Source organism: Lithobates pipiens, unplaced genomic scaffold, assembly GCF_037356315.1.
Source record: "Lithobates pipiens isolate NorthernLeopardFrog02 unplaced genomic scaffold, aLitPip1_a1.2 Scaffold_13, whole genome shotgun sequence".
NCBI lineage: Eukaryota > Metazoa > Chordata > Amphibia > Anura > Ranidae > Lithobates > Lithobates pipiens.
In genome coordinates this window covers 403709807-403734307 of record NW_027507718.1, presented here as the reverse complement: position 1 = coordinate 403734307, position 24501 = coordinate 403709807, and positions in this window count along the sequence as shown.

Sequence of the window (24501 nt, the reverse complement as noted above, 5' to 3'; positions counted from 1 at the left end):
TATAGTGTGCATTTGGTCTGACTTTTTTTTTTGGTTGTTTTTTTTTTTTTTTTTTTTTTTTTTCAGAAAATGCAAAAGTATACTGCAGATCCCTTTAAGGAGGAGGCCTTCCTTTCAACCTTTCTTGATTTAGTGGAGTCGCACAGCAATCTGTGGGATACAAAACACCCCCAATATTCAAGCCGTGCTGCCCGGAAGAAGACACTGGAGACAGTTTTGGCGTTTGTGAAAACCCGACTCCCCCAGGCAGACAATGACTTTGTGAACGCCAAAATTAAGAACCTGCGTAGCGTGTATAGGCGGGAGCAAAGAAAGATCCTAGAGTCCCAAACATCAGGATCAGCAGCAGGTCAGGTCTATGTACCTAGGCTGTGGTATTATGACAGGCTGCGTTTTCTGGATGACACGTCAGAAGCCAGGCCGTCACTTTCGACTCTTCCGTCTACCCGTCCCTCCACCCTTCCCTCCGCCTCAGGTGAGCCATCCCTGGAAGATCCAGACCCTTCCTTGCTGGACGAAGTTGATGCGCCCAGCTGGAGCCAGGTATATTTTATTTTCTAAAGTTTGGATTGCTCAAATATTAATGATGTAAAGTTCAATGTTTGAATTGCTTCCAAATCTAGGATTTCATCACAAATTAAATTAGATAGAAGGATACAGTAGTTTACACAAATGTGGCTCAAATCTTGGTGAACTGATGGAAAAATGATGGTGTCAAAATGATAGCCTTTTGTATTTCAAGACAAATGTATTTGCAAGTGAGAACTGTAAAATTGTTAGTGATTGCTGATTTCTAAATATAGACATATTTTAGTTAGTTTTTTTACACAGGATGAGCTCACCCAGGAGGAGGCCGGGACCAGTGGTATGGAGGAGGAGGCCGGGACCAGCCACACACAAGAGCTAGCTGGGCCCAGCAGGAGCCGGACTGAAAGCCAGGTCCCTCCCCTCCGCCTAGCCAGCAAAAGGCCCAGGAGGATGGGCCGTACAGAGGAGGAGTCCTTGGTGCTGATACGGCAAGCCACACAGATTTTGTCCAAACCCCCCAATCCGGAGGAGGCCTATGCCACTTATCTGGCTAGCAAGCTCCAAGAAATGGACAAGCCACAAAGAAACTTGTGTGAGGCAATCTTTTTTGATGCCATACAACGGGGTCTGAAGGGTGAGCTCACACCCACCACCAAGATTTACAACTCAGACCCTACTGCTCCTCCTCCTCCTCCTCCTCCTCCTCCTCCTCCTCCTCCTACCACAACTCCACCACCAGAGGCACAGCCTCCAGCGACGCGTGGAGGGAAGGCTAGACAGAAGAGTCGCAGGTGACTGCCTGGCTTCAGTCTGCTCTGAAAGAAGACGCAGGCTGTTGTAGTACCACAGTCTGGGGACATAGATCTCATCTGCTGCTGTTTCTGGTCTTTGGGATTCTAGGACCTGGTTGTGCTCCCTATGTACATGCTACGCAGGTTCAGAATTTTGGTGTCCACTCACTTGATGTGTGCCTGGGGGACAAAAGGCTTCACAAACGTCAAAATTGTCTCCAGTGTTGCCTCCCTCTTGTTTTTTTTTGGTTCTGAGGGAAAATAAAAATTTATTATTTCCAAAAAATCTTGTATGTGTTTTTTTTTTTTTTTTTTTAAATATTTTTGTATAATTTTGGCTTAAAAAACAAAGTTTATTTGTGAGTAGGCAGATACATGTCAAAAGACTCTGGGGATTATTTACAAAACACACGTTCATGTAAATATGCTAACTTCAAGTGCAATTTTTAAAGCACTGCAAGTGCACTTGGAAGTGCAGTCGCTGTAAATGTGAGGCTTAACATTTGAAATGAGGGGAAGCTCTGCTGATTTTGAACATGCAATCATGTGTAAGCTAAAATGCTGGTTTGGGTATCTATCTATCTATCTATCTATCTATCTATCTATCTATCTATCTATCTATCTATCTCTACTTGCATAGTCCTGCTTGGCCCAAAAAAATGCAAGTCCATCTTGTTTCAAACCCCCCACCAAAAAAAAAAAAAAAAAATGACAATAGTAGTTCCAAAAATATATACCGTAGTAATAGATAAATTCTATTTTTTTTCTGAAATAAATACCGTATATACTCGAGTATAAGCCGAGATTTTCAGCCTCTTTTTTGAGGCTGAAAGTGCCCCCCTCGGCTTATACTCGAGTCATCGCTGTCTGCCCGCTCGATCAGCGTGTCGAGCAGACAGACAGCGGCCATTCTATTCAAAAGCCGCGCCTCCGGCTCCGCCTTCGCCTGTGATAGGCGGAACACTGAATTTCCCAGCAGCCTGTGTTCCGCCTATCACGGACATCGTATCATCCTCGTACTACGGACGAGGATGATACGAAGGCAGTGATAGGCGGAACACAGGCTGCTGGGAAATTCAGTGTTCCGCCTATCACAGGCGAAGGAGGAGGCGCGGCTTTTGAATTTTACAATGGCCGCCGAAGAGGGCACGGGACGGAGGCAAGGCAAGGCAAGGCAAGGCAAGGCAAGGCACGGCACGGCACGGGACGGGACGGGACGGGACGGAGGCAAGGCAAGGCACGACACGACGGCAAGGCACGGCACGGCACGGGACGGAACGGAGGCAAGGAGGCAAGGCACGGGACGGAGGCTCGGGACAAAGGTAGGCTGGACACACACACACACACACACACACACACACACACACACACACACACACACACACACACACACACACACACACATACACATACACATATATACACACACACACACACACACACACACACACACACACACACACACAGGGATGGGTGGATGGATGGAGACACACACAGGGATGGGTGGATGGATGGAGACACACACACACAGGGATGGATGGATGGATGGATGGATGGAGACACACACACACAGGGATGGATGGATGGATGGACACACACACACACAGGGATGGATGGACGGACACACAGGGATGGACGGACACACAGGGATGGACGGACACACAGGGATGGACGGACACACACACAGGGATGGACAGGCATGTCTCACCCTCGGCTTATACACGAGTCAATAAGTTTGCCAGTTTTTTTGGGGGTAAATTGGGGGCCTCGGCTTATATTCGGGTCGGCCTATACTCGAGTATATACGGTAAATAAATAAATAAATAAATATATATATATATATATATATATATATATATATATATTTTTTTTTTTTTTTTTTTTTTTGTTTGTTTGTTTTTTTTAAAATTTGAAATATATTTTTTCTATAATTGGAAGATTAATCATAGGATGAGGATGAATAAAAACATGTAGTATAACTCTGTGTGAATATAAGCAGCAAAGCTACTTCACTTTTCTTGCATTACGAAGAAGGAAAGAACGGGCTATATTAAAAAACCACAAAATTAGCAGCATGACGAATATGCTAGCTTCAATACAAACACTAGTTTTACAAGACCGAGCGCTTCCGCCCTTTAAATTCTTTCTGAGTATGCGCGGAACTTAGTTTGACGAACAAGCCTACACACGAGGGGACTGTTCGCTGAAACCAAGTTTCAGCGGACAGTTTTTCGGAATTTCCGAAAAACTTTGTTCAGCAGACTGTTCGCTGAAACTGTCCGCTGAAAGCCCACACACGGGCGGACTGTCCGCCGAAACACTGTTCAGCGGACAAAGTTGGGCGAACAGTCCCCGCGTGTGTACGCGGCCCTAGAGGTCCGGGAGGTCGCTACACTTATTTTAGATATGGTTTCAGCAGTCAATTTATTATGTCTTATTTGTATGTTGCGCTGGCTCCTGACGAGCATGCGGTATATGTTTTTGAAAATGAATATTCCTGAAACCACAGTTGGGTTTTAGGGCTAATTTTGCTAAATTATGGTTTAGTACCAGTCTGGCTGGATTGCACTGAGTTCTTCTTGGTCGCAGGTGTCGCTGTCAGCGCAGGCAAGTCGTAGAACGCAGTTTAGCTGGGTGTATTGAGTGCCACGTTTTCTCGGAACCAGCCCAGTGGGAGTGTTCTCCTGCTGTGAACTCCGGGAGGTGGCATTTAAGGTACTGACATCACGTGCTTTGGGGTTCCGGTCCAGAAGATATTTTCTGTCTGTTTGGTCCTGGTCCTCCTGACCAGCCCCCATGGCCATCCTGGCCTGAGGTGCGGATCCATGCAATTCCAAGCCTCTGGGTCTGGATAGGCCGAGACAAAGTAACTGTAGGGACAGGCCTAAATGGATATCAAGGCCTGAGGATTCAAGGGTGGTCCAATGCAGTCTCATCTAAGGAGAGGCCCAGCAACTGGAGAAGCATCCAGGGGAGGACTCTTCAGGAGAAGGCCATGCATAAGGCTGGCTTCTCTGAAGGAGCCTGGAAGCTCAGTTGAAGGACATTCCATGGATCTACACCTATACGGTATCACTGGAGCGGCTGAGAGATACTGGTACCGTATGATGGCTCTATAAGTTTGTCTATGTCCCTTGGTTACGCTCAAGTCTGTGGCAGAGACTTTTCTCAAATATTTCACGCTCAAGTCTGTGGCAGAGACTTTTCTTTACTTAACACCCTACCGGCTGCTAGGCCTAGTGAGAATCCAGCTGTGAAACGGTTAATCTCTGGATTTCTTCTATAAGAGACTTTCTATTTTTGCAGTCCAAAAGTACCTGAACTTCCTCCTAACCCTCTACCCTAAACTGAGAGATCTTGTTTATATTTCAAATAAATAACCCAAAAGAAGATCCAGTGTCAGTTTCTACATTTCTTTGGGCCATTTACCACGGGAAACCCTAGACGGAGACGTGGTCAAGAAGGTAACGGTAAGCCCAATAAAACCAGCAGCTCCTTCGGGGGTCAGTGCTACATGTATATTTTGCCGATTATTTCAATTCACAGAGCATTAATAGGAATCTTGTACTGAGGAACTACAGAGGCTGAATATACTAGTCCCCCAGCTGCAGTGCTGACACAGTGGCTTCAGTGTTTTCTAAGAGACTGATCTTGAACAATTATGCAGATTAGTAGGTTTGATTTTACACTGGATTTTAAGATTTACATGCTTATTCCAGAGGCAACTATTAGTTCAATAAGTAGGCCAGCAGTGGCAGATGCCATTTCCTTCTCCGCACAGGTTTTCTTTAAAGCCCAATTGAACTCTCAGCTTAAAACTAAATACATCAAAGGTAAGGTACATCAAAACAAAAGGTGTACAAAGTGGTACAGAATAAAAAAGTCAACAAAAGCATTCTCTGTAGTTTTTCAGTACAAGCTTTCTGTAAATGATCTGTGAGGCCGCGTACACACGCGGGGACTGTTCGCTCAACTTTGTCCACTGAACAGTGTTTCGGCGGACAGTCCGCTCGTGTGTGGGCTTTCAGCGGACAGTTTCAGCGAACAGTCCGCTGAACAAGGTTTTTCGGAAATTCCGAAAAACTGTCCGCTGAAACTCTGTTTCAGCGAACAGTCCCCTCGTGTGTAGGCTTGTTCGTCAAACTAAGTTCCGCGCATGCTCAGAAAGGATTTACACGCCGAAGTTTGCATTGCAGTGTATAGGACGTCGTATTTTTCGTCCCGTCGTACGTGCCGTTCACGTCATCGCGCACGGTTTCAGCGGACTATTCGTTCGTCGTGTGTGGGCAAGTCCGTCCATGCTAATTTTGAGCGGACTGTCCGCTGAAACTGTTTGACGGACAAAGTTGAGCGAACAGTCCCCGCGTGTGTACGCGGCCTGAATTTCACTAAAATCACAAAATAAATAAATCTGCTATCAGCTTACTCTGGATCACAAGAGAACAAAAGTAAATGTCCTCTTGTCATCCAAAAGAGAAGTATGGCCAAAAAACAAGGGTTGTCCTCACTTCTCACAGTTCTTGGTTTTCTGCATGTCTTGCTAACCTTCTGGGTCCCCTTCCCATAGGGCTTTATTGGCTGGTCTCTTAAATTTTAAATTTGCTCCTTGACGGCTGAGGTTCAAGTGGTAACTCAGCATTGGAGTTCAAGGCAGGACAGCATGAAAAGTTTCCTGTCTTACTTTCCAACCCAGTCACTCCATGAGGGGGACAACTGCAGGCTGCTTCCTCTAGGCCCAAAAGTAGCAATGCATGGCAGTCAATGTCTACAAGTGTGCCTCTTAGGAGGGGAAATCCTTTCAGCTTCCCACATCACTAGACCCTAAGGCCTCATGCATACTGGGCGTTTGGCCGTGGTGCTTCTCCATTTAGCCCCTTGCATGAGATCCTGGCATTTGTGGACAGGCAGAAGGCACAGGTGCACAGTGAGCTGGCAGCATGTAAGACTCTATGAGAGACTGAAAGCTGCTGTTGCTGGACTACGTGTCTTAGTTCCGAGCATTTACATCTGTGTATATTGCCCTAATTATAAATACCGCTCTGGGCACCACCCAGCCAGCCCTATTCAGCCACAGCAGTTTTCAGCCTCTCTTAGCCCTTGTACACACGGTCGGACATTCTGACAACCAAATCTGTTGGATTTTGTCCGACAGATTTTGTCCGAAACTGTTGCATACACACGGTCGGAGAAAGTTGTCGGAAAATCCGATTGTACATAACGTGATGACATTATTTCGTTACGACGGGACTACGTTGAGGCTAGTAGCCAATAGCTTTGGTCTAGGAATTTGATCTGAGCATGCGTGGCACTTTGTCCGTCGGAGTAGGCTACACATGATCGGAGTATGTCCGATCGGAGCATTTTGTCTGAAAATTTTAAGGACAAGTTGGAAAACTTGGTCTATCGGATACTCCGACGGAAACAGTCCGATGGAGACCACACACAGTCGGATTATCTGACAAAACGGTCCGATAGGACACATTCCGTTGGAATCTCCGACCGTGTGTACAAGGGCTTAGAGTTTTACAGGCTTCTTGCAGCAGGGTTGAATGGTGCATCCATGCCTTCTGCTTGCACCAAGATGCCAGGATTTCATGGACCAGGACTAAATGCAGATGCACCGGGCTAAGCGGAGATGTCATTTTTGTTAATATTTTATATCTTTTCATGTGACAACACTAAAGAAATAACACTTTGCTACGATGTAAAGTAGTGAGTGTACAGCTTGTATAACAGTGTACATTTGCTGTCCCCTCAAAATAACTCAACACACAGCCATTAATGTCTAAACCGCTGGCAACAAAAGTGAGTACATCCCTAAGTGAAAATTTCCCCAAAGTGTCAGTATTTTGTGTGGCCACCATTATTTTCCATTACTGCATTAACCCTCTTGGGCATGGAGTTCACCAGAGCTTCACAGGTTGCCACTGGAGTCCTCTTCCACTCCTCCATGACGACATCACAGAGCTGGTGGATGTTGGAGACCTTGCACTCCTCCACCTTCCATTTGAGGATGCCCCACAGATGCTCAATAGGGTTTCGGTCTGGAAACTTTCTTTGGCCAGTCCATCACCTTTACCCTCAGCTTCTTTAGCAAGGCAGTGGTTGTCATGGAGGTGTGTTTGGGGTAGTTATCATGTTGGAATACTGCCCTGTGGCCCAGTCTCCAAAGGGAGGGGATCATGCTTTACTTCAGTATGTCACAGTACATGTTGGCATTCATGGTTTCCTCAATGAACTGTAGCTCCCCAGTGCCAGCAGCACTCATGCAGCCCCAAACCATGACACTCCCAACACCATGCTTTGACTGTAGGTAAGAGACACTTTTCTTTGTACTCCTCACCTGGTTGCCACCGCACACCCTTGACACCATCTGAACTAAATACGTTTATCTTGGTCTCATCAGACCACAGGTTCCAGTAATCCATGTCCTTAGTCTGCTTGTCTTCAGCAAACTGTTTGCAGGCTTTCTTGTGTATCATCTTTAGAAGAGGCTTCCTTCTGGGATGACAGCCATACAGACCAATTTGATGCAGTGTGCGGCATATGGTCTGAGCACTAACAGGCTGACCCCCCACCCCTTTAACCTCTGCAGCAATGCTGGCAGCACTCATATGTCTATTTGCCAAAGACAACCACTGGGTATGATGCTAAGCACGTGAACTCATCCTCTTTGGTTGACCATAGTGAGTTCTGTTCTGAGTGGAACCTGCCCTGTTAAACTGATGTATGGCCTTGGCCATCATGCTGCGGCTCAGTTTGAGGGTCTTGCCAATCTTCTTATAGCCTAGGCCATCTTTATGTAGAGCAACAATTCTGTTTTTCAGATCCTCAGAGAGTTCTTTACCATGAGGTGCCATGTTGAATTTCCAGTGACCAGTATGAGAGAGTGAGAGCGATAACACCAAATTTGACACACCTGCTCCCCATTCACACCTGAGACCTTGTAACACTAACAAGTCACAGGACACCGGGGAGGGAAAATTGCTAATTGGGCCAATTTGGACATTTTCACTTGGGGGTGAGTTTTGTTGACAGCGGTTTAGACATTGATGGCTGTGTGTTAAGTTATTTTGAGGGGACAGCACATTTACACTGTTATACAAGCTGTACACTCACTACTTTACATTGTATATGGAAAAAACAAAAGGGGAAAGACCCATAAAGTTTGGATATTTAGGAAAAAGGATAGGGCAGATCTTCAGAGGTCTTCACCTAATAATGAAAATTTCTTTAATGATTGAACATAGAAAAAAAATACATGGAGATAACGAGCAGATGATATAAAATGAAAAAACTTTAAGAAAAAAGTAGTCACAGGTGTGCACACCCACAAGACAAAGCATCACACAGATTTTGCATATAGCGTCTCAGGTGTCATGACAATTTGAGACAAACAGGAGAGCCATAAATTGGCAGGATCAAGGGAAAGAGTAATATGAGATGTCCTTGAATGGTATCAGCCACATTTTAGCAAAGTGTAATTTCTTCAGTGTTACATGAAAAGATATAATAAAATATTTACAAAAATGTGAGGGGTGTACTCACTTTTGTGAGATACTGTATGTATTCTCCTAGGGCAAAGGCCAGGAAGCACCACAGATACTTATTATGTCTCTGAGTATGCACAGCAGTCCTCCACCCCCCAAGCTTGCTGATTAGCTAGATAATATATATCCTAAACACGGAATGATATCTCTAGCACATCCTACTGGAACAAGCTCAACACAACTTAAATAATACATTCCATATTTACAGTACACTAGGCAGCACTCAGCTAAGCTGGCCTGAACTCACTACAAGATCAAGAAATACAAAATTAAAATTTTGAAAAGAACTACAGTGCCTCGAAAAAGTATTCATACTCCTTCAAATTTTCCACATTTTGTCATGTTACAAACAAAAAATGTAAATGTATTTTATTGGGATTTTATGTGATAGACCAACACAAAGTGGCACATAATTGTGAAGTGGAAGGAAAAAATAAATGTTTTTCAAATTTTTTTACAAATAAATATCTAAAAAGTGTGGAGTGCATTTGTATTCGGCCCTCTCTTCTCTGATACCCCTAACTAAAGTCTAGTGGAACCAATTGCCTTCAGAAGTCATTTAATTAGTAACTAGAGTTAACCTGTATGTAATTTGACCTCAGTATAAATACAGCTGTTCTGTGAAGCTCTCAGAGGCTTGTTAGAGAACCTTAGTGAACAAACAGCATCATGAAGGCCAAGTAACACACCAGACAAGCCAGGAATAAAGTTGGGGAGAAGTTTAAAGCAGGGTTAGGTTATAAAAAAAATATCCCAAGCTTTGAAAATCTCATGGAGCACTGTTCAATCCATAATCTGAAAATGGAAATATTATGGCACAACTGCAAACCTACCAAAACATGGCTATCCACCTAAACCAACAGGTCGGGCAAGGAGAGCATTAATCAGAGAAGCAGCCTGGTAACTCTGGAGGAGCTGCAGAAATCCATAGCTCAGGTGGGAGAATCTGTCCACAGGACAACTATTAGTTGTGCACTCCACAAATCTCATCTTTTATGGAAGAGTGGCAAGAAGAAAGCTTTTGTTGAAAGAAAGCCATAAGAAGTTCCATTTGCAGTTTGCGTGAAGCCATGTACGGGACACAGCAAAGAAAAAGGTGCTATGGACACAGCAATGTGGAAGAAGGTACTATGGTCAGATGAGACCAAAATGTAACTTTTTGGCCTAAAAGCAAAATGCTATGTGTGGCGGAAGAGTAACACTGCACATTACCCTGAACACGCCATCCCTACCGTGAAACATGGTGGTGCAACATCGTGTTGTGGGGATGCTATACTTCAGCAGGGACAGGGAAGCTGGTCAGAGTTGATGGGAAGAGGGATGGAGCCAAACACAGGGCAGTTTTAAAAGAAAACCTGTTAAAGCCTGCAAAAGACTTGAAACTGGGGCGGAGGTTCACCTTCCATAAGGACAACGACCCTAAATATACAGCCAGAGCTACAATGGAAAGGTTTAGACCAAAGCATATTCATGTGTTAGACTGGCCCAGTCAAAGTCCAGACCTAAATCGAATTGAGAATCTGCGGCAAGACTTGAAAATTGCTGTTCACAGATGCTCTCCATTCAATCTGACGGGTGATTGAGCTATTTAGCACAGAAGAATAGGAAAAAATGTCACTCTCTAGATGTGCAAAGCTGGTAGTCACATCCCCAAAAAGACTTGCAGCTGTAATTGCAGTGAAAGGCGGTTCTACAAAGTATTGGGGGGCTGAATACAAATGCACGCCGCACTTTTCACATATTTATTTGTAAAAAATTTTGAAAACCTTTTATCATTTTCCTTCCACTTCACAATTATGTGCCACTTTGTGTTGGTCTATCACATAAAATACCAATAAAATAAATTAATATTTCTTGGTTATAACATGACAAAATGTGGAAAATTACAAGGGATACGAATACTTTTTCAAGGCACTGTACATCCCTATATAAGTAAAAGCTGACGGTTGTAAGTCCATCCGCCGCCCCCCCCACCCACGCACGCACGTTTTATGGTATATTCTGCATTTGTAATATTTGCTGCACAACTGCATGTCTGCATGCAAGTGTGGATAAGACAAAAATGTAAAGGATTTTATATACTGGATACTACCCTTACAGGTATTGATCCCATACAGTTACCAAATTCAATAGTTTTTGTTCTAGTGGTCCTCTAAAGTCAATATATTTTCTAAAGCTGGAAAGCTGCTTAAATTTTCACAAGCAACCATATAACTTGGTTGATGACTAAACACAGAGCCTGTACAAAATGTGGTCTTGGTAACATCGTGACTCCATCTGGTATTAGATCAATAGAATTTTACAGCACTATCATTAACATGTGCTTAGACTACATGATTACTAGACGCAGCCTTGCATTTCACATCAAACCCTTGGCCATATTCCTCTTCTTCGTAACAGAGCATTTACTTGTGACATAAATCCTATTATTATTATTTTGCAATTTAAAAGAGTAGATCCATTCAGATTTCTTAAATTACTTCTCATTCAGCAGTAAGTGAAACAGGTTCTGTGTGTGGGTGTAAGTGGAAACCAGTACAGGGTGTTTATCAGCCAAAGGATAATCAAGTTTGCAGTAGTATTCAGAGGATGAATTTAATTCAACGTGTTCTTTTTATTTTTAGAATGTTTTCAACCACAATTTAAGTTTTTGATCTATGTATTGCCTGTACATTGCTGTAATAAATTTAGAACTATGTACCAGGGGCGGAGTGACCATTCGGGCACTCGGGCACTGCCCGAGGACCCCATGCCACTAAGGGGCCCCATCAGATTTGCCAGCCTCAATAAAACCAAGGACATTATGTAAAAATCTGTGTCTTTAAAAAAAATCCCAAGATTATAGCTGCCCTGCCTCTCCAGTACCTTTTCAGTGTGTGTATGTGTATTCTGTGTGTGTATATTGTGTGTGTATATTGTGTGTCTGTGTGTGTGTATACTGTATGTGTGTGTGTGTGCGTGTGTATACTGTGTGGCCCCATAATCTATTGCCTGGGGGGCCCCATAATCTCCTATTGCCTGGTGGCCCCATAATCTCCTATTGCCCAGGGGCCCCATAATCTCCAATGCCCAGGGGCCCCATGAGTTGTCAGTCCGCCCCTGCTATGTACTTATCACAAGTTTTATCACAATGTTAACCACTTGCCAACCAGGCCAATTCTGACATTTCTCTCCTACATGTAAAAATCATATTTTTTTTTTTTGCTAGAAAATTACATAGAACCCCCAAACATATATGTTTTTTTTTAGCAGAGACCATAGAGCAGGGATCCTCAAACTATGGCCCTCCAGCTGTTGCGGAACTACACGTCCCATGAGGCATTGTAAAACTCTGACATTCACAGACATGACTAGGCATGATGGGAATTGTAGTTTCTGAATAACTGGAGGGCCATAGTTTGAAGACCCCTGCCATAGAGAATACAATGGCGGTCATTTCAACTTGTTATCTCACACACTATTTGTGCAGCAATTTTTCAAACTCGTTTTTTTTGATGCCTAGAAAAAAAAAAAAAAAAAACCCAGTATAGTTAGCCAAATTTTTTTGCATAATGTAAAAGATGAAGTTACACCGAGTAAACATATACCTACCAGGTCATGCTTCAAAATTTCACACGCTCGTGGAATGGCGCCAAACTTCGGTACCTAAAAATCCCCATAGGCGACCCTTTACATTTTTTTTACTGATTCCATATTTTGCGCTACAGAGGAGGTCTAGGGCTAGAATTATTTCTCTCTCTGTAACGTTCGTGGCGACACCGCACATGTGTAGTTTGAACATCGTTTTATATGTGGGCGGACTTAAATATGCGTTCGCTTCTGCGTGTGAGCAAATGGGGACAGGAGTACTTTAAAAAAAATAAAAAATTACTTTCAATTTTTTTGTTTGACACTTTAAAAAAAAAATATCCCTTGTAATAGGAATATGGCATGATCGGTCCCCTTTACAGTAAGATATGGGGGGTCATTTACGAAAGGAAAATCCACTTTGCACTGCAAGTGCACTTGAAAGTGTACTGAAAGTGCACTTAGAAGTAAAGTCGCTGTAGAACCGAGGGGGACATGCAAGGAAAATAAAAAACAGCATTTTAGCTTGCACATGATTGGGTGATAAAATCAGCAGAGCTTCCACTCATTTCAGATCTACCCATAGAGCGACTGTACTTCTAAGTGCAAAGTGGATTTGCCTTTTTGTAAAGAACCCCAATGGGGTCAATAAGACAAGTCATAGCATCGCGCCCAGCCACCGATGATCAAAGAGACTCCAGCGACCATCTGGTCCACCAGAAATCTCTATGGTAAACATTCGGGACCGGCGGATCCGTTCTCCGACTCACCGATTGCAGTGGTGAGTCGGTAGAAGCATCGGAGGGCAGCGGGAGGGGGAATGTCCTCTCCCACTGCCCATAAGAACGATCAAGAAGCTGACCAGCCGCTATGATCATTCTTATGGTGTAGGGAATCGCCGGCTGAAAAAGCCAATATCTGAATGATTCCTGTAGCTGCAGGCATCGTTCAGATATCCCCGCACAAAGCCCAGGACGTCATATGACGGCCAGCCATCGGCAAGTGGTTAAAGTGATACCAAATAATTTTTTTGCTCCATGCATATCTCTTATTTTGGGGCCCCCTGCCAGCACTGTTTGCTCCTCCTTCTTCCAGGTGCCCCCTCACCTGGTAAGCCACTCCCCCCTCACAGGAGTCTGACTGAAAGCAACAGCAGCCTATGGCTTCCGCTGCTTCCTGTGTCTACTGTGAAACTAGAAAGTTGAGGAGCAGTGCTGAGCTGGAACAGCGCTGGATTGGTGAGAGGAGCCAGGTACAGTAATGCCCCATTCACACGGTTGAACTTTCGGATGGAAAATGTGAGATCGGATCGTGTTGTCGGAAAATCCGATCGTGTGGACTTCATCTGACTTTTTTCGTCATTATTTCCGACAACAAATCTACATTTCTAAACAGATCTAAAATTTTCCGACAACAAAATCCGATCATTTAAATTCTGATCGTGTGTAGACAATTCCGACGGACAAAATGGCACGCATGCTCAGAATAAATTACAAGATGGAAGCTATTGGCTACTGGCCCGTTTATAGTCCCATCGCACGTGTTCTACGTCACCGCATTCAGAACAACTTTGTGTGACCGTGTGTATGCAAGACAAGTTTGGGCCAAAATCCGTCTGAAAAAATCAGACGGATTTTGTCCTCGGGAAGTCAGACCATGTGTACAGGGCATCAGTGTTTAAGGCAGAAATACTTGGATGCTTAGATAGGTAGTGGAGTGTTTTTTTTTACGTTAATGCATAGAACGCATTAGGGTAAAAAATGTTTTGAGTTTTGAACCACTTTAAAGTGGTATTAAAGCTTTGAGTTTTATTTTTTATTAACAAACATGTTATACTTACCTGATCTGTGCAGTGGTTTTGCATAGAGCAGCTCCAGAGAAAGCCGCTTGCCCTAAGACACATAGAGCTGCTGCTCCCCCCCCCCCATGCTCTATACTTATTGGCTCACTGGCTTCAATGACAGCAGTAGGAACCAATGGGCTCCCGCTGCTGTCTCAGCCAATGTGGAGGAAGAGTCCCGGGACAGCTGAGGCTATTGTGGACATCGCTGGATCAGAGGAAGCACTGGGGGGGCTGTCATGGGAGCGAGCCCGCACTAGTGCCCCATAGTAAGTTGCTTGCTATGGGGGCAGTTGGCAGGGGTGGGAGGTGCCGGGAGCATTGGAAAGGGATCTGAGAAGAAGCGGATCAGAGCTACTTTGTGTGAAACCATTGCACAGAACAGGTAAGTATGACATGTTTGTTATTTTAAAAAAAACGGGGGGGGGGGGGGGTTAAAATCACTTTAAGTTTGTGAAGAAGAATAACAGCAGAAATGACTACACAAGGGTCAAAGCATCAGATATTAGCAATCAGTCATATAAATCCTATGATCAGCTTACACAGTGGGTAACTTTAGGCGTCCCAAGATCCAACAAACAGAGGCTACATAAACTACATTGGAAGCCAACTGGACACTCCAAGAGCTAACAGTAACCAGGTCAAAAGAAGAGAAAGAAGAGAAGCAGAAGAATAAGCCCTTGTACACACGGTCGGAGATTCCGTCGTAATGTTTCTGATCGGAGCATTTTGCCGGATATTCCGACTGTGTGTGGTCTGTATCGGACTGTTTTCAACTTGCCGGAAATATTTTCAGACAAAATGCTCCGATTGGGCATACTCCGATCATGTGTAGCCTACTCCGACGGACAAGGTGCCACGCATGCTCATAATCAAATTCCGACACGGAAGCGATCGCTCAGGTAAAACTACTGCTCGCAATCGATATAGCACATTCGTCACGCTGCAATGTTAAAAATTCTTTCATGAAGCGCATTCTCTTGTTCTTTACAATGCTGCAAGAAGGAACTTCTTTTGATGCTCATAGTCACACACACTTCTCCCGAATGTATTTCCTGACTCTTTTTTACTCATTTCAGCAATACAATTTTTGAATCTACACAATTTTATTTTTTGTTTATTTTTTTTTTGGGTGAATTTTTTTTTCTGTGTGTAAACTTACCACAACAACATTATTATATTTTTTCTATTTTCTTTTTTAATCTACAGGAGATTGTTTAGTGTTGGTGTCCCTTGTTATTCACTTCACTTTGTATTTTTGAAATGTACCTGCCTGCTCACAAATAAACGGTCCTTTTGGAAGGAATACACATACCGTATATACTCGAGTATAGGCCGACCCGAATATAAGCCGAGGCCCCCAATTTACCCCCAAAAAAACTGGCAAACTTATTGACTCGTGTATAAGCCGAGGGTGAGACATGCCTGTCCATCCCTGTGTGTGTGTCCGTCCATCCCTGTGTGTCCGTCCATCCCTGTGTGTCCGTCCATCCCTGTGTGTCCGTCCATCCATCCCTGTGTGTGTGTGTGTCCATCCATCCATCCATCCCTGTGTGTGTGTGTCTCCATCCATCCATCCATCCATCCCTGTGTGTGTGTGTCTCCATCCATCCATCCCTGTGTGTCTCCATCCATCCATCCATCCCTGTGTGTGTGTGTGTCTCCATCCATCCGTGTGTGTGTGTGTGTGTGTGTGTGTGTGTGTGTGTGTGTGTGTGTGTGTGTCCAGCCTACCTGTGTCCCGAGCCTTTGTCCCGTGCCTTGCCTCCTTGCCTCCGTCCCGTGCCGTGCCTTGCCTCCGTCCCGTGTCGTGCCTTGCCTTGCCTCCGTCCCGTCCCGTGCCGTGCCTTGCCTTGCCTTGCCTCCGTCCCGTGCCCTCTTCGTCGGCGCCTCGGCGGCCATTGTAAAATTCAAAAGCCGCGCCTCCGCCTTCGCCTGTGATAGGCGGAACACTGAATTTCCCAGCAGCCTGTGTTCCGCCTATCACGGACATCGTATCATCCTCGTCCGTAGTACGAGGATGATACGATGTCCGTGATAGGCGGAACACAGGCTGCTGGGAAATTCAGTGTTCCGCCTATCACAGGCGAAGGCGGAGCCGGAGGCGCGGCTTTTGAATCCTAGAATGGCCGCTGTCTGTCTGCTCGACACACTGATCGAGCGGGCAGACAGCGATGACTCGAGTATAAGCCGAGGGGGGCACTTTCAGCCTCAAAAAAGAGGCTGAAAATCTCGGCTTATACTCGAGTATATACGGTACGCAAGTATTTCTTCAAACAAAAAAAACCTTTATTTAGGTCTCAAACAACTAAAAAGAGGAAGGCAGCGCTGGAGAAACTTGTTACTTTGGCGCAGCCTTTGGCCCCCAGGGCAGACATGAACTAATTAGAAAAAGAAAAATTGGTGGTCTGAGGAGTACATATCTCAGGGAGAGAAGTCTGGTCCAGAAGTCCTAGAGATCAGGAAAAGCAGATGCCATCTATGTCCCCAGTATGTGGTTCTTCAAGAGGCTGCATCTTCTTTCAGACCAGACTGAACCCAGGCCATCACTCTCTCGTCTTCCTTAGGCACTTCCCTCCAGGCATCCTTGGAGGCTGTGGCTGGTCTCCTGTAGTTGTGGCAGGAGGAGGAGAAGGAGGGCGTTGGTCGACCTCCTGGCTGCCACTTGCCACAGCCTCCCCCCGGCTGAGGTCTTCCTGTGTATGAAAATGGGACATAGTTTTAGTTTTTTGCTCATCAATCACACCATTTTTAGCTCATGACTTTTGCAAATTGAATGTTACCAAATAGAACAGACTATCATTCTGAGCCCAGCATTTTTCATTGTCGTCCCAATCATTTTTGGTCACTACTGTCTATTGAGATGTAAACCACTTTGATAAATCACAACTTACTGATCAATAAGAACATCTAGTTAACATCATTAAATGTACCACAAGAAATATGTTCAACAATGCAATACCTGTCTCAAGCTGGGCCCCACCACATGTTGCTGCCTGGAAGGCCCAGGTTGGACGTTGGAAACCTCAGCTGGGGGTGAAGGAAGCCTTGAAGGAAGACTGGAGAGTGGTGGCCTGAGTGGTGGCCTGGGTACCCCCTGGTCTACCAGAAAATGCAGCCTCTGGAAGTAAACCATCCTGGGGTAATAAATGGCATCTGGATCTCCTGATCTCAAGGACTCCAGGTGCTTCTTTCTCTCCCTGAGATATGTACTCTTCATTGAATAAAGGTGTGATGCGCTAATTACAAAACATTCAAATAGCCACAACAAAACTAAAATTGTGCAATTATAGAGCTATATAAAGTGCAACCGTGCATAGATCAATCAGAGAATATCCCTATACATATATGTCAATGAATTAAAAAACCATGCCGGTGATTAACTAGTGCAAAAAAACATAAATTTTAACGTAAAAAATAAGATATATGCACGTGCTCAACGTGTAAAAAATGAAACTGAAAATATATATGTACAAAGAAGAATAGATGAATATTAAATCCAAATGACAGTAGTGATTTGTGTAAAATGTCCCATACACAATCAAATCAAAACGTGCAATTTGGTAAGCACACTCAATTAAACGTGCAATGTGCTGGGTAATAAGTCCATTCGTGGTGATCCGTGCAAGTGGTGTAAATGCTATATAATTACCTCACTGCTGTGGGTAACACAGCAAAATTAATAATAGGCACAAATTCTAAACGTGCAATTCAGTAGACACACGGAATTAAACGTGCAACGTGCTGGGTGATAGATCCATCCGTGATGATCCGTGCAGATAGTGTTAATACTATGCAATTACCTCACTGCTGTGAGTAACACAGCAAAAGATAGTGATGGGCACCAAGGTGATTGCAGGGATGGCTGTATAACCAAATTTTCTTTGGGAGACTTCTTTTGGCTTCCTCATGAATGGTAGGTAGACTCAGGGGAATGAATCAGAGAAAACCGCCATAGTGTAGTTGTTTTTTAAAATATAGCAATTTATTTAAATGGTTTAAAACTACTCACAAGTGAAGCAAGAAAGATAGGCACATACGACAAACAGCAAACAAAGCCGGATACGAACGTCACTTCCGGGTGTCCTACGCGTTACGTCGTCAAGACTTCAACTGGGATATTTTACCAGGGTGCAGGAAGTAATTTATAGGTGTACTGGGCGGACCTACGCCGCCCATTTGATTGACATACCATTGCACCGCTGTACACAGCACAGCGATGTTTGTGGGAGTCAACCAGTACACAAAAGACATGCTGAATGCCCTCCCTTCTGGGAGTGGATAGCATCTATGGACAGCAGTGCAGACAAGGGGAACGCATAAAGCGAACGGATAAAAGGAACGAGGGGGCGAAACGAATATTATCCTTATTCAGCATACTGAAGGATGACTGTATATAAAGTAAAAGCAGCTACACATAGCGCCGCACTGGAATTTAGAGAGTACTGAACTCTACTATATAGAGCACTAGAGCACGCCCGACGGCCATTTTGTTGGAGTTAGTTTCAAATTATGCAAGTGGCCATATTTCTGGTGGTCAAACAGCGTCTGAGGAGACAGTTTCATGTCAGCAGTAGCTGAGAACGAAGTTTTAAGAGAGAAAAATGTGGGCCACAGTAAACAAAAAACTGCACATAAAAAACTATTATATCCTAATAGATCAAGGAGGATGATAACTGATGAATAAGAAATATCAAAATTATAGAAATTATAAAAATATCCAGCTCGTATCTATAGGTAAAAATGCAAAAAGGTGTGCATAAACAGCTATATTGGAAAAACAAATAGTAATTTATTTAATAGTTTTTTCCAAAAAATTAATTTAAATAGAACATGTAGTTAACTGGGCAATAATGAATGTGCATAGAGATTTATATTTTTATGGAAACACGGAAATGACGTACATATTCCAGATGACATCAAAACATAGCAATTATTTTAAAATCACATAAATGCATATGTGTAATAGAAATATAAATATCTAAAAAGATAAAATGCATAAAAATCGCAAAAGAAATTCAACCATATAACTTAAAAACCTGTCTTAAAAATCGCATGAGGTTTAGTAAAATTATATAAATAAATCCCTTTTAAAAATATATAAATGGTAAAAGAGGGGAATATATCAACACAGAGCCTAAAAGATCAATGGTGCACACACGGATAATATTAGGGGGCTAAAAATCGCTAATGAAACAGTTTAAATCGAATTCTATATTCAAACCCCTGGGGGCAAAGGTATCAAGGGTGTATATCCATTTGGACTCTATCTGACTCAAGGTCCTCACCTTGTGACCTCCCCTCCAATGTTTGACATAGGGGACAATGCCCCAAAATTTTAGATGCTTGGGGTCTCTGTTGTGATGACTAGCGAAATGTTTCGAAACATTATGTTTATCGTACCCCTTCTGTATATTTTGTATGTGCTCTTTGAGTCTAGTTTTTAAAGGCCTTTTTGTGCGGCCTACGTATTGTAAGCCGCAACTACACTCTAAAACGTAAACAGCGCCTACTGTATTGCAGCAGATAAAATCTTTAACCTTATGTGTGTTGCCGGTACTTGTGGCTAGAAATTCGAAGACTTTATTTGGTTTACTCGCTCTCGTGCACGCCAAACACCTTTTGCAGGGGAAGAAACCTTTCCCTGCAAAGAACGTAAAATTATTCACGGGAGGATCAGGTATGTTTCTGACTAGCATGTCTCTGAGACTGGGGGCGCGTCTGTAGATAAACTTCGGTTTTGGGGGTAGGACTTCGTGTAAATCTTTGTCATTCAGGAGGATGTGCCAGTGTTTTTTGATTATTTTTTCTACATTTTTATATTGATTATTATAATCCAGAATTATTGCTCCTTCTACTCCTTTTTTATCTCTACGTTGTGTTTTCATATCTTTAAGGAGGTGATTACGATCCATCTTTTCCACTTCTGATATTTTTTACTGAATTGTGCTCTTGCCATATCCTTTTTCTTGAAATCTCTGTCCCATGGACTCGGCTTGTTCGAGAAACACTTCTTTTTTGCTGCAATTTCTCCTTAAGCGCATAAATTGCCCTTTAGGGATATTAAAAAGCCAATTTTGATGGTGGCAGCTTGTTATTGGGAGATAACTATTTTTATCTACGCTTTTGAAGTGTGTCTTGGTTTCTATTCTCCCTTCCTTTTGTGAAATTAATAAATCGAGGAAGACAATTTCTTTCTCATCCGAGTTCCAGGTCAGCTTTATATTCAAATTGTTCTCATTCAATTTTTGTTGGAACGAATTCAGGCTGTCACTACTCCCTTTCCAAAGTATTAAAATGTCGTCGATATAGCGCCTGTATAGCGCTAGTTCTTCAGGTGGGTTTAAAAATACTGCGTGCTCTTCCCATCTAGCCATAAATAAACCGGCAACGCTCGGGGAAAATTTAGCCCCCATAGCAACACCTGTGGTTTGGTGATAAAACGTCCGGTTAAACCAAAAATAATTGTTTTTTAGACAGAAGTCGAGGCATTTAACTAAATACTTTCTTTGAGAGCAAATAAGGTCAGAGTGATTTCTCAAACCCCACTTAGCGGCCTCGCATGCCTCATGGTGGGGAATTATGGTATAGAGCGAAGTCACATCTGCCGTAACCATAATGAAAGGTCCATCATGTGCAAGCTCCTCAAAAATCTGCAAGACGTGCTTGGTATCACGAAGATAAGCCTTTGTCTTCTGTACTATGGGCTGCAAAAAATTATCTATATAGGATCCCATCCTTGAGGTAAGGGAATCTATGCCGTTTACGATAGGCCTAGGTGGAGGGTTGATCTTGTCCTTGTGGATTTTGGGTAAATAATAAATGATTGGTGTTCTTGCTGATTCTGGCATAAGGTATTGAGCTTCTTTTTTGCTCAGAATTGCTTTTTTCAGGCCAAGATGCACTACAAGTTCAAGCTCCTTTCTTCCTCTGAAGATAGGGTTTTTCGGTAAAGTAGTGTAGGTCTTAGTATCGCTCAACAATTTTGCCATATTTTCATTATATTGCGTTTTGGACAGGACTACAATACCTCCACCTTTATCGGCTGGACGGATCACTATATCTTTCCGCTCGCTGAGACGTTTCATTCCACATCTCATATAGTTAGGTTCTGTGTATTTCTTAGTGTCCAGGTTTTTTAAATCTTCTGCGACAATTTTCTTAAAAACTTCAACAAATTTATTATTGCCGATTTGAGGGTTAAAAACAGATTTGTTCTTAAAAGTGCTATGTTTAATATCATTAGGTAAAGGGGCGTGGATATTTCTAGGATTGTTTAAGAAGTATTTTTTCATATTTAGGCCCCTTATATACTTCTGAATATTTACATAGGTCTCAAATTTGTTCATGTTCTTTCTAGGTGCAAACTTAAGGCCTTTATCAAGTACTGCCAATTCTTCCGTTGTTAACGAAATACCACTCAGGTTGAATACTCCTTCTCCCTTTATTCTCTTTTTCGCTTGAGTTCTCGCTCCTGCTCTTCTACCTCTCTTCTTTTTGGACTTGATTCTCTGTCTCCCTGCATGTCCCTCGCCCTCGGAGGATGATGATCCGGGCCTCTCCCTAAAAAAGCCCTATTTTCATTTGGATCGGGATAGTAAGTTTGATAATACTGATCTTCTCTTTCATCCTCTCGATAGTCCCTCAATGGTGCGTAGTGATTGTAAGTGGGGACTGAATAGTGGTCATAGGGACGATAGTAGGGTTGTGCTGGTCCCCAATCCTCTCTCTCCCTCTGAAACTTGTTATAAGTTTTGTTACAAGAAGGTGAATCAGGGTGATCAATGGCATCATCCCCCTTATGAACAGCCTCGAGCCCCCTACTATCCTCCTCAAACAAGGAACCCTGCTCCGTATTATGACCATAATCGGAGGGAGAGAGAGGATTGGGGACCAGCACAACCCTACTATCGTCCCTATGACCACTATTCAGTCCCCACTTACAATCACTACGCACCATTGAGGGACTATCGAGAGGATGAAAGAGAAGATCAGTATTATCAAACTTACTATCCCGATCCAAATGAAAATAGGGCTTTTTTAGGGAGAGGCCCGGATCATCATCCTCCGAGGGCGAGGGACATGCAGGGAGACAGAGAATCAAGTCCAAAAAGAAGAGAGGTAGAAGAGCAGGAGCGAGAACTCAAGCGAAAAAGAGAATAAAGGGAGAAGGAGTATTCAACCTGAGTGGTATTTCGTTAACAACGGAAGAATTGGCAGTACTTGATAAAGGCCTTAAGTTTGCACCTAGAAAGAACATGAACAAATTTGAGACCTATGTAAATATTCAGAAGTATATAAGGGGCCTAAATATGAAAAAATACTTCTTAAACAATCCTAGAAATATCCACGCCCCTTTACCTGATGATATTAAACATAGCACTTTTAAGAACAAATCTGTTTTTAACCCTCAAATCGGCAATAATAAATTTGTTGAAGTTTTTAAGAAAATTGTCGCAGAAGATTTAAAAAACCTGGACACTAAGAAATACACAGAACCTAACTATATGAGATGTGGAATGAAACGTCTCAGCGAGCGGAAAGATATAGTGATCCGTCCAGCCGATAAAGGTGGAGGTATTGTAGTCCTGTCCAAAACGCAATATAATGAAAATATGGCAAAATTGTTGAGCGATACTAAGACCTACACTACTTTACCGAAAAACCCTATCTTCAGAGGAAGAAAGGAGCTTGAACTTGTAGTGCATCTTGGTCTGAAAAAAGCAATTCTGAGCAAAAAAGAAGCTCAATACCTTATGCCAGAATCAGCAAGAACACCAATCATTTATTATTTACCCAAAATCCACAAGGACAAGATCAACCCTCCACCTAGGCCTATCGTAAACGGCATAGATTCCCTTACCTCAAGGATGGGATCCTATATAGATAATGGTGTCCCCGGAGCGGTGCTTTTTGCCAGCAAAGTTTAACCTGTATAGTATAAATAACATTGACATGTAGAAAAGTAAACTAATATTGTAAATATTTATTAATAATAAAAAAAGAGGATAAAATAGGTCACGCAGTAGTCAAAGACTGAGCTCCACTAAATAGGTAAAAATGTATAGTATTACATGTATGAACAGAAATACACATATACATAGAATTGTGATGCTTGAAACATAGTATCAGTACAGTTAGAGATATATGCGTGTAGATAGTAAAAACCCTTTACGCGTTTCAACCCTCCCAGGGGTCTTCTTCAGAAGGTTACTATCTATTTATGAAAGAATAGAAAAAAGACAAGCATAAATATATATCGCAATACATGATGCACTGTGTTGTACTAAAAATAACCTGTTGTAAACAGAGTATATATCAAAACATTGTAAGATTACACAGTTAACAATCAAGCGATACATATTGTAACAATAAATACCTATGTTGATCACAAAGGAAATCCTCTTTTACAAGACCGGACAGGATTCCGTACACTCTCCCATAATCTTCATAGATGTGCCGACCTTATGTAGATGGAAAAAATGGCTGGCTCTGCCCGGACAGAGGGGGAAAGAGCAAGGAAAATGGATCCAAAGGGTAAAAAAGCTTACAAGGGATCACATCACTATTACCACCTCCAAAACATAATAATGGAGGAAGGTATGGGTATGGGTAAGCGGGATTAGGAGAGAGGGCAACCTACAGGAAAAGAAAGGATATAAGACATGGGTATATATATATATATATATATGTATATATAAAGAGGGGCCCTATTTAGAAAGCTATCACCTCTGTATAGAGAGATAGGACATGCCCGCATGCAGTGTCAATAGTATACACATGTCTAGGATACACATATGTCAAGTGAATCCTGCCATTTCAGAGTGGAATATTTCACTCGGTTAGGGTGTGAGCAGATGCCCAAAGAAAAACCCCAAAGAAAAGACCAATGCCAAACCAAGACACCGTATGCAGCGAAAGTGGGAAAGGGGGGGAAAAGTGGAAAAATGAAGAGGGAAAAGAAGCAGAGAGGGAGAAGGAGGTGAAGTGGCTGCGAACTCGTGCCAAACAAAACTACAAAAATAAACAAACAGTGAACATGGCTGAAGAAAAAGGTGAATAGGGAAAGAAAGTGAAGTGGTGTAGCAGCTTCAGAATATCACAGCGTGACCACAGTAGTGCAAAAAGTAAAATAATGTATATATACCTATAGCCAATTTCCAATGGGTCCACATTGGACAATAGAGCCAAAAAGAAAACACTCAAATAGTGAGTGGTAAAGTGG